The sequence below is a fragment of the Leptinotarsa decemlineata genome, unplaced genomic scaffold (genome assembly GCF_025532065.1).
Source record: "Leptinotarsa decemlineata unplaced genomic scaffold, Ldec_3_MD MMD2_tig00003308_RagTag_RagTag, whole genome shotgun sequence".
In the NCBI taxonomy this organism is placed as follows: Eukaryota; Metazoa; Arthropoda; class Insecta; order Coleoptera; family Chrysomelidae; genus Leptinotarsa; species Leptinotarsa decemlineata.
The window spans coordinates 2,201,755-2,219,597 of NW_027412586.1; positions in this window are offsets into that span (position 1 = coordinate 2,201,755).

Consider the following 17,843-nt stretch of genomic DNA (forward strand, 5'->3'; position numbering starts at 1 on the left):
CATGGACTCGATTTAAAACTTTTTTCTGATTTCACTACCACAGCCAGATGTTATTCTCACTATGATTGATATAATTTCTTTAGTATTTATATCTGATTGAGCTGCTTGATACGCAGCTTCGTTTTCCTACTTTCTCAGGGCTCCATACGAAATGAATATTTTTATAATAAGGCATGTAGCGTAATAGCTCAGCTTTGCATACATTTGTAAATGAGTATGTGAGACCATTTGTATATAGAGCTATACTGCTATATTTGTTTTTATCCTGTCTGTATATAAATTATTTTAGCATCTGATAATGTACTCAGAACTTTCCGGGATTTCATCAAGAGGATTATATCGCCGCCAGGAGGTGAAAAACCTCCTGGCTGCGTTATTATATCAAATTATCAGTGTAAGTTAGTTCGACTTACTTTTCGTTCCATGAACCAATAAGTACCGATTTCTGCTTCACAAGAGAGATTAATCTGTGGGTTGTTACGAAAAGCAATTTTTTTACCACTATCAACTGTCTCAGACTTTCAAAATAATGAATGTTTTACATATACATGAAGTTTTTCAATAACATGCTAGAATAAAAAAAAATATTTTTCAGTCGAATCAGAGAAAAAACTGAAAACATGTCTTAAAGGAGTAAATCGCAGAGTGTTGAGACTTTGGAGAAAAACAATTTTCATGCGCGGGATTTGCAATATTTGTGCTTTATGGTTTTCTCACTGAACAAAATCATTTCTCAAAATGTATTTATGCGAGACAAAACAATAATTCATGAAATTGAAGGAGCGTAGATACATTTTGGAATGCCAACACAAAATCACCCAGAACGTACGAAAACCTCAACAGGAAAAAACCATCACCTATACAAAAAGTGTGGAAAACTCCACACATTCCTAATATAAAGTCGAAGAAATGAAGAGCTACTAAGGTTTTTTTTTCAAAAACGAATCTCTCCTGAAGAAGTATACCCTTTTCAATTTAAAAGTCTCAACATCAGCTATGTAGCTTCGCCCACAATCAATGTAATGAAACGAAAGAAGCAAACCAATTCTTACAGTATTTGCTTTGCAAAAATCCAGATCGCTTCGTTCTTCTCCTCATCGCCTCCGATAATTCTACCACAGTTGTAGACAAAACATCGGATATCAAACCTGCAGGCCACAGTCTACTTATAAGAAAATTAGCTGACATAGTTATCTTCGATCGGGAAAGCGTAGACTCTTTGACATCTTAAATTGTCTGTGGAGTGATTTGACCTATACGTCTCGTGCGATGATAATGTTCCATAATTTTATAGGGCTTCTACAAATACCACCAATTCTGAATTCGAATTCTGAATACATACGAATACGACGAACTTCAACATTCTGGCAGAAAAGCAACAGAATTCCCAGCTAGTCATAAATCCTCTGGATTTGGGAATGCACTTCAGGTGGTCAGGAAATTACGGTTATTCAGTCATCAAACGTTGATATACACTAGAAAAGTTCTTCTTCCTTACAGGTCCAGATATGCATTTGTGGTGCAGCACAGCACCACTGATAAGACCACCACTGCATTGAAAAACAAATGATGAGTCTCGTTGGTAGTCAATGTTGAAGCTTCACTCTACAACTGACCGCCTGGGAAAGCCTCGTTCGTCTTCGATATTCGAGGAGAGATGCACGAGCTCTATAAGCTTCAGTGACATTATTATTATTCAAAATGACTTTCCATAGACAGTTGTGATGATCTGCCTCAAAAGCTTGTGTTCGTTCACTAGTGTAGATGGTATATGAGGACCACTATCCTTGAACTCATTTTGAATATATTGAAAATAACAGTTGGTTGGAAAGTTCTCAGGACACTTAGGGCCTCAACTGGAGAATACAGTGAATACGAAAGTATTTCGTTCCCCATTTCTAGTAATTTTGCCATGGTTCTGATTGATTTGTGCATTGTCTTGATGAAACAGCACTTTCTTTTTTTCAAATTGGGCCATTTTCTGCTTTGCGATTTCGTTCTTCAAACGCTCTAATAACGCTATGTAATAATTGCTGTTGATGATTTTTTCCTTTCAAAGATAGTAGATTGATATTTTTCCATGCGGATCTCAAAATACTGATAAAATAACCTTGCCAGCCGAGTCGACTGTTGCGTGTTTACACGCTCTGGAGTCGGTGCACCACGTAAACTCCACTCAGATAACGATCGTTTTTGTTCTAGTGTGAAATGATTGAGCCATGTGTCATTCATTGTCAAATATCGACGCATAAATTCCGGTGATACAACAGCTTCAAACACTGCTCAGAATCTTCCATCAGTTGTTGTTTTTGGTCGAATGTGAGCTCGCGGGGCACTCACTTTGAACAGAGCTTTCGCATACCGAAATATTCATGCACAATACGTCCAGCACGTGTCTTTGATATCTTTAGATATCCAAAATTATTTTTTGTACTTTTTTGATGTTGTAGTCGGTACCAGCCTCTTTGGAAAGTCTACTGCGTGCATCATCCTTGGTGCTAATTTCACCTCGTTTTAAGTCAGCAAACCACTTCTCAACGGTTGCTTTTCCTGGGGCAAAGTCGAAATAATGTCTTTCAAGCTACGTCTTGGCTTCAATAGTATTTTTCTGCCGAAATACTATTACCATCAACGCTGGTGTACCCCATGGGTCTATATTGTCTCCAATCCTCTTTGAATTGTATATCGACGACTTATTGGAAAAAAATACAATATATTGCTTTGCTGACGATAGCACACGTGTTTCGTCATTCCTTTTGGATTCCAGGACATCGGCGGCGGATGCACATCTTCACCGGCAGCAAGAGTTTGCATATCTTAATGGGGATATAGAAGTAATTCCAAATGGGGGCGAAAATAACCAGGTTCAATTCAATGCCATAAAAACCCAGGCATTGGTTTTCTCCAAAAAGGTAAATATTTCCAAACCGGATATACTGATGTCAGGTCAGACAATTCCACTTTCTTCTTCGATAAGTTTGTTAGGGGTTGAAATGGACACCAACATATCTTGGCATATTCATGTTGCTGAAATCGCAGAAGCCGCTTCTCAAAAGCATCAGAAAATCAGAAAACTCTGCACACCTCAGCAACTTCTGATGTTTTATAAAGCTCATATCAGACCATTTTTGGGGTATTGTTCTCATGTATGGAGCTCCGCTCCTAAGCATACCTTGAAGCATCTGGATTCCATCAAGAAAAGAGCCACCAGCATGATTGGAGACGCGAACATCACTTGCAACCTTGGTAGTCTGGAACAAAGAAAAAAGGTTGGAGAATTGTCTCTCTTCTATAGATACTCTCACGGGAAATGTTCAAGTGATTTGGCACATTTGATTCCACCAAGGACGGTACATATAAGAAATACGCGACGGACTGTGGCTGCTCACTGTTTGAAAATTCTTTCATTTGGAGGACAGCATTCATGTGGATTCAATCTCCAGCGATTCAAATCCAATGTGAATCACTACTTTCGCACATGCACCTCTCTCAGAGCGCCTCAAGGTTTTTCTTCTAGTGCTTATGTTTCGTCCTTGAAAAAAAAGCAAAGCCTCATCAGCACAAGAAATTGTTAGATAAAAACCTATTTTCTTTAGACTAAAAAAATTCTTGTCACGTATTTTATTTCTTATTCTCAGTCGATATATTGTACACCATGTAAGAATCGTATATAGCAGCCTTGGCGAAAGCAAAACCTAAAGTTTTTTATGTAATTGACTTGAGAACTGAATCAAAGAAAGTCTATTAGAAATCGTCGTTTCATTCAGATATATAACATGGCGCAGTCGAAAATAAAATGTTAATTGAAATTAAAGTTTAAATATAAGTACATAATTGAAAGTAGAAACGTGATGGGTGAATACAGAGGAATTGCACCTATGAATTTCTCCGGTAATTTATCGGAAAATTGGAAGCAGTTGACACAGAAATTCAAAAACTACCTTGTCGCTACAGGACGAAAAAGTACAGATTGCCCAACTTCTTCACGATATTGGAGAAGAAGGAATGTCAGTTATATTTGCAAGTGAAAGCGAGAAAAATAAATTGGACAATGTTGTGCAAGATTTCAAAAATCACTTTTTACCAAAAAAAAAAACCTTTCTTATGAAAGATTCAAGTTTTTTTCGAGGAAACAACAATCTGGTGAGACGATAGAACAGTTTGTGACTGACCTAAAAAATAAAGCCCGTTCGTGTGAATTCGATAAATTGAAAGATAGTCTCATCAAGGATATGATGATATGTGGTTTGCAGAATCAGATGCTCAAAGAAAAACTACTACAGGAAGATGAAAGAGGCTTGGACGGAGCTATAAAAATTTGTTTGGCAGTAGAAAAATCGAGAGAGCAGTCAACCAGGATGTCTAGTTCCAGAGCAGGTTACAGGGATTCCAGTTTGGAAATTGAAACTGTTTATAAAGGACACAATCCGAAAACCTCTACAAGGCGACAACAAAATCGCCGGAGCATAGACTCAAATCAGCAGCAAAGCAGTCGGCAGTGTGCGCAACAACAAAGTGTGTGTGGTTCGCGCTTTAATTCAAATTCGGTTGTAAGGTTTCGAGGTCAGATGTCAAATACGTTAGGGGAAAACAATGGTATTTGTTATAAGTGCAGGAATCGACATGGTAAAAATCAGTACTCATCTTTTGGAAAAAAGTGTCAAGTGTGTGGTTACAATAATCACTTTGCAAAAATTTGCAAAAAGGAGAGTATTAACGAGGTCAACAGAAATGGAAATCCGTCTGCTGACGAAGATAATTATGTTTTCGTTTATGGTATTGAAAACAGTCCAGCAATCAATGATAGCTCTTGGTATGTGACATTTTGTCTTAATAATAAAACTAATGTGATATTCAAAATGGATACAGGAGCACAAGCTAATTTAATTTCAATAGATAATTTGAAACTATTGAATTCACATCAGAATTTTATAATAGACTCAAATATAAGATTAAGATCATACACAAACAATTTTCTACCAGTGCTAGCAAAATGTTATCTCAACTGTCGATATAAGAATTTCAATTGTATATTAGAATTTTTTGTTGTAGAGAAAAATTTACAATGTATATTAGGAATTGACGCATGCCAGACATTAAATTTAATTGAACGCGTAGATGTAACTGAACAAATTGATATTAATAATTATCAAAATTTTATTGAGAAGAACAAAGATCCCTTTACGGGATTAGGATGTTCGAAAAGTAATTATAAAATTCAATTAGAAAAGAACGTTACTCCAGTAGTTCATGGAACAAGAAAAATTCCAATACCTTTATATAAGCAATTTAAAAAAACTTTGGCCAAACTCGAAAAGGCACAAATAATAAAAAAGGTAGAGGAACCTACTGACTGGGTGAACTCTATTGTAATTATCAGAAAAAACGATAGAACATTGAGAATTTGCTTAGATCCTCGTGATTTGAATTTAGCTATCAAACGTGAATGTTTTCAGTTATCATCGATTGAGCAAATTACTTCAAAATTATCAGGAGCTCAATACTTCAGCAAACTAGATGCCAATAGTGGATTCAGGCAGATTAGTTTGGATAAAGACAGTGCAAAGTTATATACTGGTACGCCTTTTGAACGTTATTGCTTTCTGAGAATGCCATACGGAATTCGTTCTGCTCCAGAAGTGTTTCACAAACGGTTCAAAAATATTTTTGATATGGAAGGTGTTGAAATCTATATAGATGACATCATAGTCTGGGGAAAAAATAAAACGGAGCATGATGAACGTTTGAGGCAAGTTTTTGAAAAAGCTAGGCTAAATGAAATAACATTCAATAAAAACAAGTGTAAATCTGCTCTTACGGAAATAACTTTCATGGGACATTTAATAACAAAAGATATTTATTACCCATGTCCGCATAAAATTGAAGCTATAAAAGATATGCCACAACCTAAAAATAAGAAAGAAGTGCAAAGATTCCTAGGAATGGTCACTTATGTTGGTTGATTTATACCAAATTTATCGAATTTAAATTCTCCTTTAAGAGATCTTATTAAAAAAGATGTCGTTTTTCAGTGGACAGAAAGGCATACAAAATCGTTTGAAGAATTGAAAAATAAATTGACTGAAAGACCTGTACTACAATACTATGATGTAAGTAAACCGGTGTTCTTTCCGTAGATGCATCAAAGAAAGGTCTAGGAGCTACCTCATTACAAAACAATCTACCTTGTGCATACGCATCTCAAGCCTTATCTGAAACTCAACAAAGATGGGCTCAAATTGAAAAAGAGTTGGCAGCAATTTTGTATGGTTGTGAAAAATATCACGAATATTTATATGGGCGTAGCTTTGTTGTTGAAAGCGATGACCGTCCTTAACTTGGTATTTTCAAAAAACCATTATGTGCCTGTCCTGCTCGACTCCAAAGAATGGTATAACAGCTACAGAAGTATGATTTTAAATTAATTTTCAAACCTGGTAAAGATTTGTTTGTGGCTGATGCTTTGTCACGAGCCTGTGACAAAAATAAAAGACATAATCATTATTTTTTTGACAATAATGTAGATGTTTGTGTTATTGATAATGCTTGTCAAATAACATATTGAAAATTTTTCAGACTTGTTAAGTACACAACTGAGGATCATGAATCAAAGCTTTTAGATAAATTCATGAAAAATGGTTGGCCAAGTACAATTAAGAAAGTGTCAGAAATAATTGAAGAATATTACAAATTCAGAAACGAAATAGTTGAAAGTAATGATATTTCATTTAAGGGATCTAAAATTAGTGTACCAAAAAAGTTGAGGAAAGAAATTATTCAGAAAATTCATTTAGGACATTTTGGAGTTACAAAATGTTAAAATCGTACGAAACAATCTTTTTTTTGGCCTAGTATGTGTAGGGAAATAGAAGATACTGTCCTGAATTGTGAAGTATGTCTCAAAAACAGAGTGTCAAATCCAAAAGATCCAAAAGAAGAATTAGTGATGCATGACATTAAAACAATTCCATGGTATAAAATTGGGTGTGACATTTTGTATTTGAAAAGTTTATTCGCAAGACTAGGTTTTCCAGTTATAATAATTTCTGATGGTGGCCCTCAATTCAATTCAAATCACTTTCGAGAATTTGCTGAAAAGTGGGACTTCAATCACATTATGTCCAGCCCTCAATATCCTCAGTCAAATGGGATGGTGGAAAGAGCGAAACAAACTTTGAAAAAAATGTTGGTAAAAGCAATTGAAGATAGGAGGGAGATAGAGTTGATTTTGTTAATGTATAGAAACACTCCCATGGAATATGGCTTTACACCATCTCAACTGATGATGTCACGTAATTTAAGGGATACATTACCAAGCACTGAACATAATTTGAAACTACAAAAGATCAATTTTGAAAATTATGTACTATCAAAAATGTTAATTTCGTAATTTTTTTTTTATTTTAATTTCATTATTTTATATAAAAAAAGGGAGATGTATTGTACTTCTTATTTTCAGTCAATATATTGTACACCATGTAAACATAGTAAATCGTAGCAGCCTTGGTGAAAGCAAAATCTAATAGTTTTTTATGTAATTGACTTGAGAACTGAAATAAAGAAACTCTATTAGAAATCGTCGTTTCATTCAGATATATAACAACTCTATCCCACAAACTAATAATCCGACAGCTATGACAATCGTAAACGTACCTTTTGATGGCTGGAGTTAACTATAAAAATCATATGGATTCAATACTAGTAGCGCCATCTGTGTGTTAGCTTACGAACTTTTCAGTCCATCTGATAGGTCTAAAGTGAGTGGGTCTATTCGACCCTCCACCGCAACCCATTTATTGTGGCTAATATAGGGGAGAGTGTGTATGAAAGAGCCGATGTGATTTTCTACGACTTACCAAAATCCTACCATAATTTAGTTTTAATGTTTGTATGGCAACACTGAATAGCTGTCATCCACAAACATTTGACAGTTCTGCATCGGTAGACCACATCTAAGATTTTAGGACCAAAAAGAAAGGTTTTTGCGTTTACTTAATTTGTTTTACAAAGAAAAGTGCAGTATGAGTTGGTAAAATTGATATGATGTATTGTTACGCATATATTTAACATCATTTTACGATAATATTGATGTCATAATGTTTACGCGAAATAGCTGTATTTTGAGGTTACAATTTAAATGTTAAAATGTTCTGAAAGAGCCACTTGTGGAGGTTTTGAAAGAGCCCTTTCAATGCACTACAAACTACCAAATTACTCTTTGTTAGAGATGCCTATTCAGCAGCTTTTAGCATACAAGATGTTACTCAAAGATTCATCAAAACTGGCATATATCCCTTAAATGTCTAACATATTTTCTGACGAAGAGTTCCTTCTATCATATGTGACTGACAGACCTAATCCAGCTTCAGAAAAAAATAAAACGACTAAAAATAAAAGAAAAATGAACCTAGAAATTTGATGATGATGATGAAGAAAATGTCAACAAAACAAAATATAAAAAAAATAAGTTACAAGGCACATGATGAGTCCAGTGATTCCAGCGCCAACATATCTTTTCACGATTATACCTCATCAACAAGCTCAGATGATGAAATTATTCTATTAGAATTGAAGAACAGGAACACAGCAAGATAAAAATTATTGTATTGTGCGTAATGGAGATTATTCTAAGAGCATAGTAGAATGGTACCAGTGCAAGATTTGTGATGATTGGGCATATGAGTCTTGTGGCATCGAAGGTGTTACAAATTTCTTTGGCGAAAATGTTTTTAGTTATTCATTTCAAAAAAATTATAATTGTATTAATAATATTGTAAGATTGTGATTTAAATCTGATGAATAACTGTGATTTTAATATAAAAAAGTAATGTTCGAGTTTGATTAGGTTTTTATGATAGATAAATAATTTATTAAGAGATTGTTATTGCTGAAAGATCGTTTTTTGTGAAGAGGTACATTATATTGCTCAAGATTATTGGAAGATTGTGATTAAAGACTGATAATTAACTGATTAACTGCTTGAGGAAGTTGTGATAAAATTATGAGTTATTTATCAATGTTCGAGGGATATTCGGTGAGAAAATTTTTTGCAATTCGAACAAAATTATTTATTGAACACACAGTTATTAAAAGAACAATTCGTATAATGATATTCCGTTGATCTTGCTGTATTTGCCTGTATTCTATCCTATTAGTTAGAAAACTATCCATGGGTAGTTAGTTATCAGTGTAATGATGGTTTCATTGGTTATTTCGACACACATGACTAGAAAAAGACAAATTTGATAGGATAATTTTTTTGGCAAAAAATTTTCAGCTATAATATCCCAAGGACATTGATAACTAACGAAATAATTTTATCACAGTTTTCGAAAGCACGTTATTTGGTAACATCCCGACACCGAAGGCGGAGGGATGTTACCTAAAATAACGTGCTTGAGGAAGTTGTGATAAAATTATGAGTTATTTATCAATGTTCGAGGGATATTCGGTGAGAAAATTTTTTGCAATTCGAACAAAATTATTTATTGAACACACAGTTATTAAAAGAACAATTCGTGGGAAAGAAAGTTTTTGGCTTTCTACTACTCCATCTGATACAAAAAAATGGATGAGAGAATCTTCCAAAGAAAGGAAGGAAGTAATCAATTTGAAAATATGTAACTCTATACATGGATATGTAGATCATGCTAATTCGTATAATGATATTCCGTTGATCTTGCTGTATTTGCCTCGGTTACTGCATATTTTTTACTATTGACAGTATTTTTTGGTGTATTTTCTTCAATGATTTTGTCAATTGCCGCATCATTTTGAACACCAAAGCGAGGAAGTGACATTTTCGAAATAAATTGAATTACTGAAATGTCAAACAACTTTATTGTGTTGATTGCTTAGCAATGTCATGACATAAGTGATAACTACCCGTGAAAACTATCCATGGGTAGTTATCAGTGTAATGATGGTTTCATTGGTTATTTCGACACACATGACTAGAAATAGACAAATTTGATAGGATAATTTTTTTGGCAAAAAATTTTCAGTGTAATGATGGTTTCATTGGTTATTTCGACACACATGACTAGAAATAGACAAATTTGATAGGATAATTTTTTTGGCAAAAAATTTTCAAAGAAATAATCAATTTTACAGTTTGATAAGAATGATATAACAGATAAATAGTTCATTAAGTATTTTTAATTTGCTGAAAGACTGTTTTTTGTTGTAAAGAGGAACCTGGCTCTTTCATAACACATGCCCAGCTCTTTCATACAGATGTTGCTTTGAAAGAGTCGATTTCCCATTTTTTTGAAGTTACCATATTACTAAACTCTGTCATTGTATTTAATTTTATTTTGATTGGATGACCATGACTATTAAACTAATTATTCACAAAAAACAATTTTATTCAATAACCATCACCTGACGTTGACTTTTTTGATGTTTTTCAAAACTGGCTTTTTCATAGATACTCTCCCCTATATTTAATATAGACGTGATGTCTATCTATGAATACACTCACCCGTTATTTGATGAAAATTACCATGATGATAATGATACAATTTTCAAAATAGATTTTTAGGAGTTTAGGAGCGTTTTCTTACACGGTAACTTCATCAGTTGGACAAGTACATTAAACTACTCTATAATGTCATCTATAACATTATTTGATCACAAAATTCAATTAGATTAATGATTATTTCTGGTGAAACAGGCAAATTTTGAAGAAACTATTACAATACTATATTATTTCTAGTAGATTTTAAAAAGACAATTACAAAACCATATTTCAGTAATATCGTATTGTAGTAATTTTTTCAAAATTTATTTTTTTCTACCAGAATTATTCATTTATCTAATTGAGTTTCATGTTTTGGATAAAAAACTTTCTCCCTTCAACTCGGCAGATTTGGTTAGGTTATAGGCTAGGTTACAAAATAGGAGAAAAAATAGTTCAGCAAAAATATCCGCAAGTTTACGATCTAGACAGCTTTCTAGGGTGTTCGCAATTCAGATATTATATTCTCAGATGCGAATATTTTTTTGTTTCATACTTTTCAGAAGGTAATTTTTCAGTAGTCTTATTATACTTCTTAATTTTTTTCAATAAATCATTTTGAGTTTATACTTTCGTGATGAAGTATCTCCAAATCCGCTTTACGTTTTCTATTGTTCATTAAAGTTTTATTAACATATAGGTAGGTACCTATGTAGAAAATTGAAATTACAAATAGTTTTATATTTCTAAACCTCTTCAAATCTTCATAGGTCATAAAGATTCTTCAACAATCCATCAACAGTAATCAATTAACCGTAAATAACTGCATGGAAGCTATTTCCGGACTTTTTGTCGTTGTCTGCGATTTTTATTAATGACGTTTCGTCTACTACTGCAGTATATATTATCAAAGGCGATGGGGTAACGGTCGCAGTGCCCAAGTTGGTGGTCGAGTTGTTGTTGCCGTTGTTCCGAACGCAGTAACTACGATGCTGCTATTTGAATCTGGTTTCATATTATTAGAATAGAATAGAATAGTTTATTGGCTACGTGATACATTTGAACAAATATTTGTAGCAAGTCAAATCACAAAAATTTATAAATATGACGTTATATATACAAATAAAACTATCACAATGCTTGTATAACAGAACATTATACATAATAATAAAAACAATCAATCATCTAATGTTAAAAATGAGAACAATGAATTATCTATGTTGTATAGCATGTATTCATTTGTAGAATAAAAACAGTGATTCAAAAAAATGAATTCATTTTTTGCTTGAAACAGTAGAAACTGAGTTGTTTGATGTGACATGGTAACTTATTATAGAATTTCAAATTCAATGAATTATTTTGTGAGGTGCTCAGTCTGAATCTCTCAGTTCTTATCAGATTTCCTGATCTTGTAGGATATTCATGTTGTTGCGATTGTAAAATGTATTTTGATTTATTTTTATGAATTTCAATCAATGTTTCATATACAAAAGCTGTAGGAAGCGGCATAATTTTGAGATGAATAAAAAGTGGACGACAATGATCTTCAAAGTTGGCATTAGATATTAGACGTATAACTCTTTTTTGCAATATAAACATTTTTTTGGAATGACAAGAATCACCCCATAACACTATGCCATATACCATGTGACTATGGAAGAGTCCGAAAAACGAAGATTTGACAGCTCTGATACCGGCGAAATCCTTCAGTCTACGAATCATAAATATTACACTTGATAATTTCTTGGCGAGTTTGTCAACATGACATGACCAGTTCAATCTGTCGTCTGTATGAATCCCCAGTAGCTTAACACTTTTACCCGAGGTTAAATACATATTTGTGGAAATTATAAGATTTTGATTTTTAGCCTCATTAAGGAGAAGTCTATTTGAAACAAACCAGTTACTTGCAGACTTCATGGTGGCGTTGGCAGAAACTCTCAAATCATTAACACTACCGTGACAGTCCACCAAAGTGTTATCATCCGCAAAAAGAAAACATTTTTTAGGAAGTATATGGTAGTATAGGTCATTTATATATAGTATAAACAAGATTGGTTCCAGTACAGAACCCTGGGGCACATCATGTTTGACAGATTTCACATTCGATTTAATCCCATGTAATGATACACACTGTGATCTATCGTGCAAATAGGATTCAAAGAACTCAAGGGATAGTCCACGGATACCATGATAGGAAAGTTTCTTAAGCAGAATATTATGCGATACACAATCAAATACCTTCAATAGATCGCACAACGTTATGAATGTCTGCCCTCCTCAAAACCTATCACTATACTGGATATGATATTCAAAAGAGCATCGATTGTGGACTTACCCTTTCTATACGCAAATTGTCCAGGGCAGGAAAGAGAATTAGCTTCTAAGTATGCTATTAATCTGCTTTTGACAATTACCTCGATAACTTTTCCAAGTATAGGTATTATTGAAATAGGTCGAAAGTTGTCAATAATATAAGGGTCTCCTTTTTCAAAAAGAGGTAGGACTACAGATTTTTTTAATATTGCAGAAAAACTCCATGAGAAAAATATTCATTTATTAATAGGGATAATGGGTACGCAATCATATCGGCAATACTTTTGCTGCCGTAAACGAAATAAAATTTGATATATTAGTTCGATGGCCAGACAATACAGGGAACGTAATAGAACGTTTCCATAATTTGGCAGGATTTCCTGAAGCTGTAGATGGAATCTTCATAAATATCGATGCCCACACAAACAACGAACCTGTTTACGCCGATCGCCATGGGAAGCATTCCATCAACTGCATGGCTGTATGTGGGCCTGACTCAAGGTTTTATTATATAAGTGCAAATTGGCCCGGAAGTGTGCACGACGCGCGGGTACTCCGTAACAGTTCTCTGTTTCGTAGAATGGAAAACGGTTGAAGACCTCATGCAAATGCTGTCATTCTTGGAGATTCCGCTTATCTTTTGCGTGAATGGTTAATTCCACTAACCTAAGACGATCCGATGAACCCAGCGCAGACCGCATTCAACAGAGCTCATAAACGGACTCGACGCATTATTGAAAACGCTTTTGGCGTATTGAAGGAAAAATTTTCATGTTTGAACCACCTACGAGTTGATCCAGCCTTCGCAGCAAATATTTTTAAATGTTGTGCAACATTATCCAATATTACAAAAATTGATGAAGAGGATAATGTGGTATCAAATGGTGATGATGATGATCAAGGTGACGAAAACAACCTCAGAGATAACGAAGCACCTCCACTAGCAGCAGCAGCTCGAGCTAGAGTTCAACAGTTTATAGATTATTTTGGGATAAATAATTAGTGTGAAGGAGAAAAAGCAACTTTAATTGATTAGATATGTAAGAGAATATGATTGTTTTACGAAAATGAATATTTAAATATGTGGTACGCTGGTCCTCTCCATAAGAAATGTAGTCTCTTGCAAAACTTTGTGTAAATTCGGATCTTGGAAGGTTTAGTGCAGTTTCCAACTGTAAAATATCTAGTTTGGTCTTGTGATTTTGCAGTTTCAGGTGTTTAATTTGCAAGTCTAGTTTTACTTTTTTCTTGTCTGCAATTTCTTCTTGACGTGTCATGCTACGCTTCTGTTTTTCTAAAAAATGTAAACTGTGTGGTGGTAATTGGCAGATGTGAACTATTAGATAAAATTACTTAGTGTTTGTTCAATAAATAAAAATACATAAAACATTTTGATAAGTAGTTTCTCACGAACCAAACTGCAAAAAAGCCATTACTAATAATGTTTTATGAACAAGGACTAATAATGTTTCATAAACATTACCTATGCGGCTGGTTGAGGGTACGCCCGGGTCCTGCGTTGATATTCTTGGCTGTTCTGTTGTTGTGCTGTCTTGAGGTAGCGGTTCTACATCGTCCACTTCGTCCCCAAGACCTACAATCACTGGGGATTCTTTTCCTAATATATCTAGCACCATATTATCGACATCATTCAATTTCCCATGACCGCCTGTACCCGTTTTTCTGGCATTATCCACTTTTCCCTTAAAATTAAAAGCATATTTTGGATAAAATATTATGAATCAGGGCCTATGATTCTAATTCATTTCCAGCAATTGAAATATTTTAATTATAGAAAATTGACACGTACGGTTACTAAGCTTAAACATAATATTCTGATTACAACAATATGCACTTGCCTATTAATATTTAAACACCTCGAATAAGTTCAACTAAATCATAAGAGTAACAAAACTAGTACACTACGCTCTTACGCACCATTGTAATTTTCTTCCTATTTTGCCATAGTGTGTCTCTGGCATATGTCCAGAGGCATTGAACAAACACTTTGCATTTGCTAATTTTTTCCATTTCTCAACTTTGTCTGTTTTTTTCAAACGGTCGGAAAAGGCACCGAATAGAATTTCTTTATTTTCTTTAACTATTTCTAAAAACTGCATTTTCTTCTCAAATATTACTTGTTTGCTAGTCATAGCTACAAATATTATTTCACTTGCAGTTCACCACTAACACTAAAACACGTTAAAACATGTTACACCACGAATCGCGTTACCGAAACAGCAGGTAAATAAATAAATTTTCTTGTAGGAACAACATATACAAGTGAAGAATATTTAACTTGTAGATACAAGTATATGAAATTCTCTTGTGTTACGAAAAATTAGGATACTTGTAGCTATAAGCGAATTACTTGTAACTTGTAGACTTGTTACAATTGTAATATTTGTGTTATAGGCCCCAGGTCTACTAAACTTTTCTCAAGCTAAACAATTTCAAAATTGAATAGTTTAATTTAGATTAGTTCAATTAACCTACAATCATCAGGGGTCACAGAATATTATTATTGATGTTTCACATCTGCCAGACGTCCCGTGACGGCTCATATTTCATATTCAATTTCAACAGTTATTTTTTGAAACGATTCAAATAACTGAACGAAAGCTTTCTCTATAGACGCCTCACAATTAGGCGATAACCCTAGGCATGACGAATGTTTCAGTTATCCGATCGAAAGATTTACGGTCTGTGTCTATAAATTCTCATGGAAATCAACCCGTGTCCAAACCCTTATCACCCTTCCGAATTTAGACATTTTTGGTATTCAAATCGGGTTACGCATAACTTCATATTCAATTTCATAAGTAGCATCCATCCCATATAAAGTACGATTCACGACTCCATCCGTAGAAAAAAAGTGCTATATATTTCTGAAAGGTTGGGAGAAAGGTGGTGGAGTGCAGTATGGAAATCTCATAAATTCATACGACCTAGAAAACTGTTAAACTTCTCACGTTCCCTCAGGAATGAGAGGGCACCTTCGAATGTGAATATCCAGTATCTATTTTAGTTTATAGCTGAGGTGTTCACTATATTCCTGAACAACCTCACTGTGTTTTATCGGCAAGCAGAATCCCGTAGGTGCGATTAGGAAAAAGTCTGCTTCTGGTTCAGTAAGCCGCAGTTTCACCCCAACATTTCATTTTAAATATTTAAAAGTTGTTTTACACGTGATCAACTTGGGACGTTAGAGATAAATTCAGTACGGGGAGGGATTTTTATTACAATCGTATATTTTGAGGATAAACAACCGTTATATCGTTATAGGGGAATACGTGTTTGGAGTATTTTTTCGGGGTTAATGTAACAAGATATGTCACTACAGTAAAAATACTCAGGAATAATTTATTCCATCACTTCGGCATACAGAACAATTCACATACAACCTTCGAACATTAAAATTACTATAAATTGATGGATGTAGCCATTACTACGTGGTAGGAAATCATAATGAAGAAATGAGAATTGAAACTTTCTATGTTTTTTACCACTTTTATTTGTAACTAACGTTACTGCAGTTTCGTCCTATAAGGACATTTTCAAACTTATACAATAAACAAAAAGTTTAATGTTTAAGTTTGAGAATAAACAATACAATAAACAAAACGTTTATTGTTTAAGTTTGAAAATGTCCTTATAGGACGAAACTGCAGTAACATTAGTTACAAATAAAAGTGGTAAAAAACATAGAGAGTTTCAATTCTCATTTCTCCATCAAAATAACTTATTTTCAATTTTGGATAATTTTGTATGATATAATGCATATCTAATTACCTCATCTGCCCTGCATCAAAAAAGCGTTGGAAACCTGTTAAAATGTTCGCGTTATCAAAACTTTTCAGAAATATTTCAGTTTACGACGAAGTAGTATTTCTCAAACAAACAATCAATTTATTTTTCAGATTGAAGATTAATAGAGAAATCACGCATAATCTTCTGGTCTCCTTAATAATGTGAAAAAATGAGCTTCTTTCCGCTTTATCTGCATGAATAAAACTGAACTATGACTAATTTCCTGCCACCTGGTAGCCGTCTGACTCATCAATTTTTTCAAAAAACCCTGCAGTTTTAAGGGCTTCTTGCGTTTTTTTCCCATCTTTTCTGGACATCCATTCCAACAATCTCGTTTCCTCCGGTTCCTTATAAAGTCCTTTCGTTGATCATATTTTTTTTTTGGCTAAACTTTGGTTGTCCAGTGACTTATTCTCCCCTCTGATCCAGAAGAAGCCATTATATGGCGAAACACGTGTTACGTTTTTGTAAAACAGTTGAATAAAAATGTCACAATGAAATTTTCCTGGAATACGTTATAGATTTTCATCAACTCTCGACCAATTCCATCAACTACCTTCGTTGCATTTTCTGCAGCATTGATGTTGTGAACGTTGAAACCTGTATGAAGATGAAGTTTTTATTGGGCTGAGCTTGTCTGTTTGTTTGGAAGTCAGAGTTTTTGTTCATCTAATCCAGTAGCTACCAAACCTTTTTTCATCAGAGACGACTTTCAAAATTTTGCTGGTTCCGGTGGACCCCCTGCAACTACATTTCTGTCATATTCTCAAAACTCGACAAAAAATGTGAAGGTCAGATTTATCTATGGAAATTAATCTATCCGGCATCCAGATGTTTTAGAATGCTATCTGCACATCCTCCCCGTAGTCCTCGCATCGTCGTCATTTGAGATGGACCATTGCACATTTGTCTATCCTTAAATTCGTAACGGTAGCATGCGTGTACTCTTCCACCACCCTCAAGAACTGATGGGTATCCATCTCTCCAGAGGCATAAAGTTTGGGATTATCCATATAAAACAAATAGGTGACCTTGTGTCCCCGGTTTTCGGGGGTGCCACAGTTATACCCTCGAGTATTTCTCAACGCAACGGATAATGGCATTAGTGAGATGCCGAAGAGAAAGAGACTGAGGAAATCGCCCTGATATACATCCCTTCTTAAAGGGACCCATCCCCGTTGGTCTCTGACTTGATCAGATGTTATGGTGAAGCGAGTTCGCCAGAGTAGTATCAGGCCATGGAGACGTTACGCCTTTA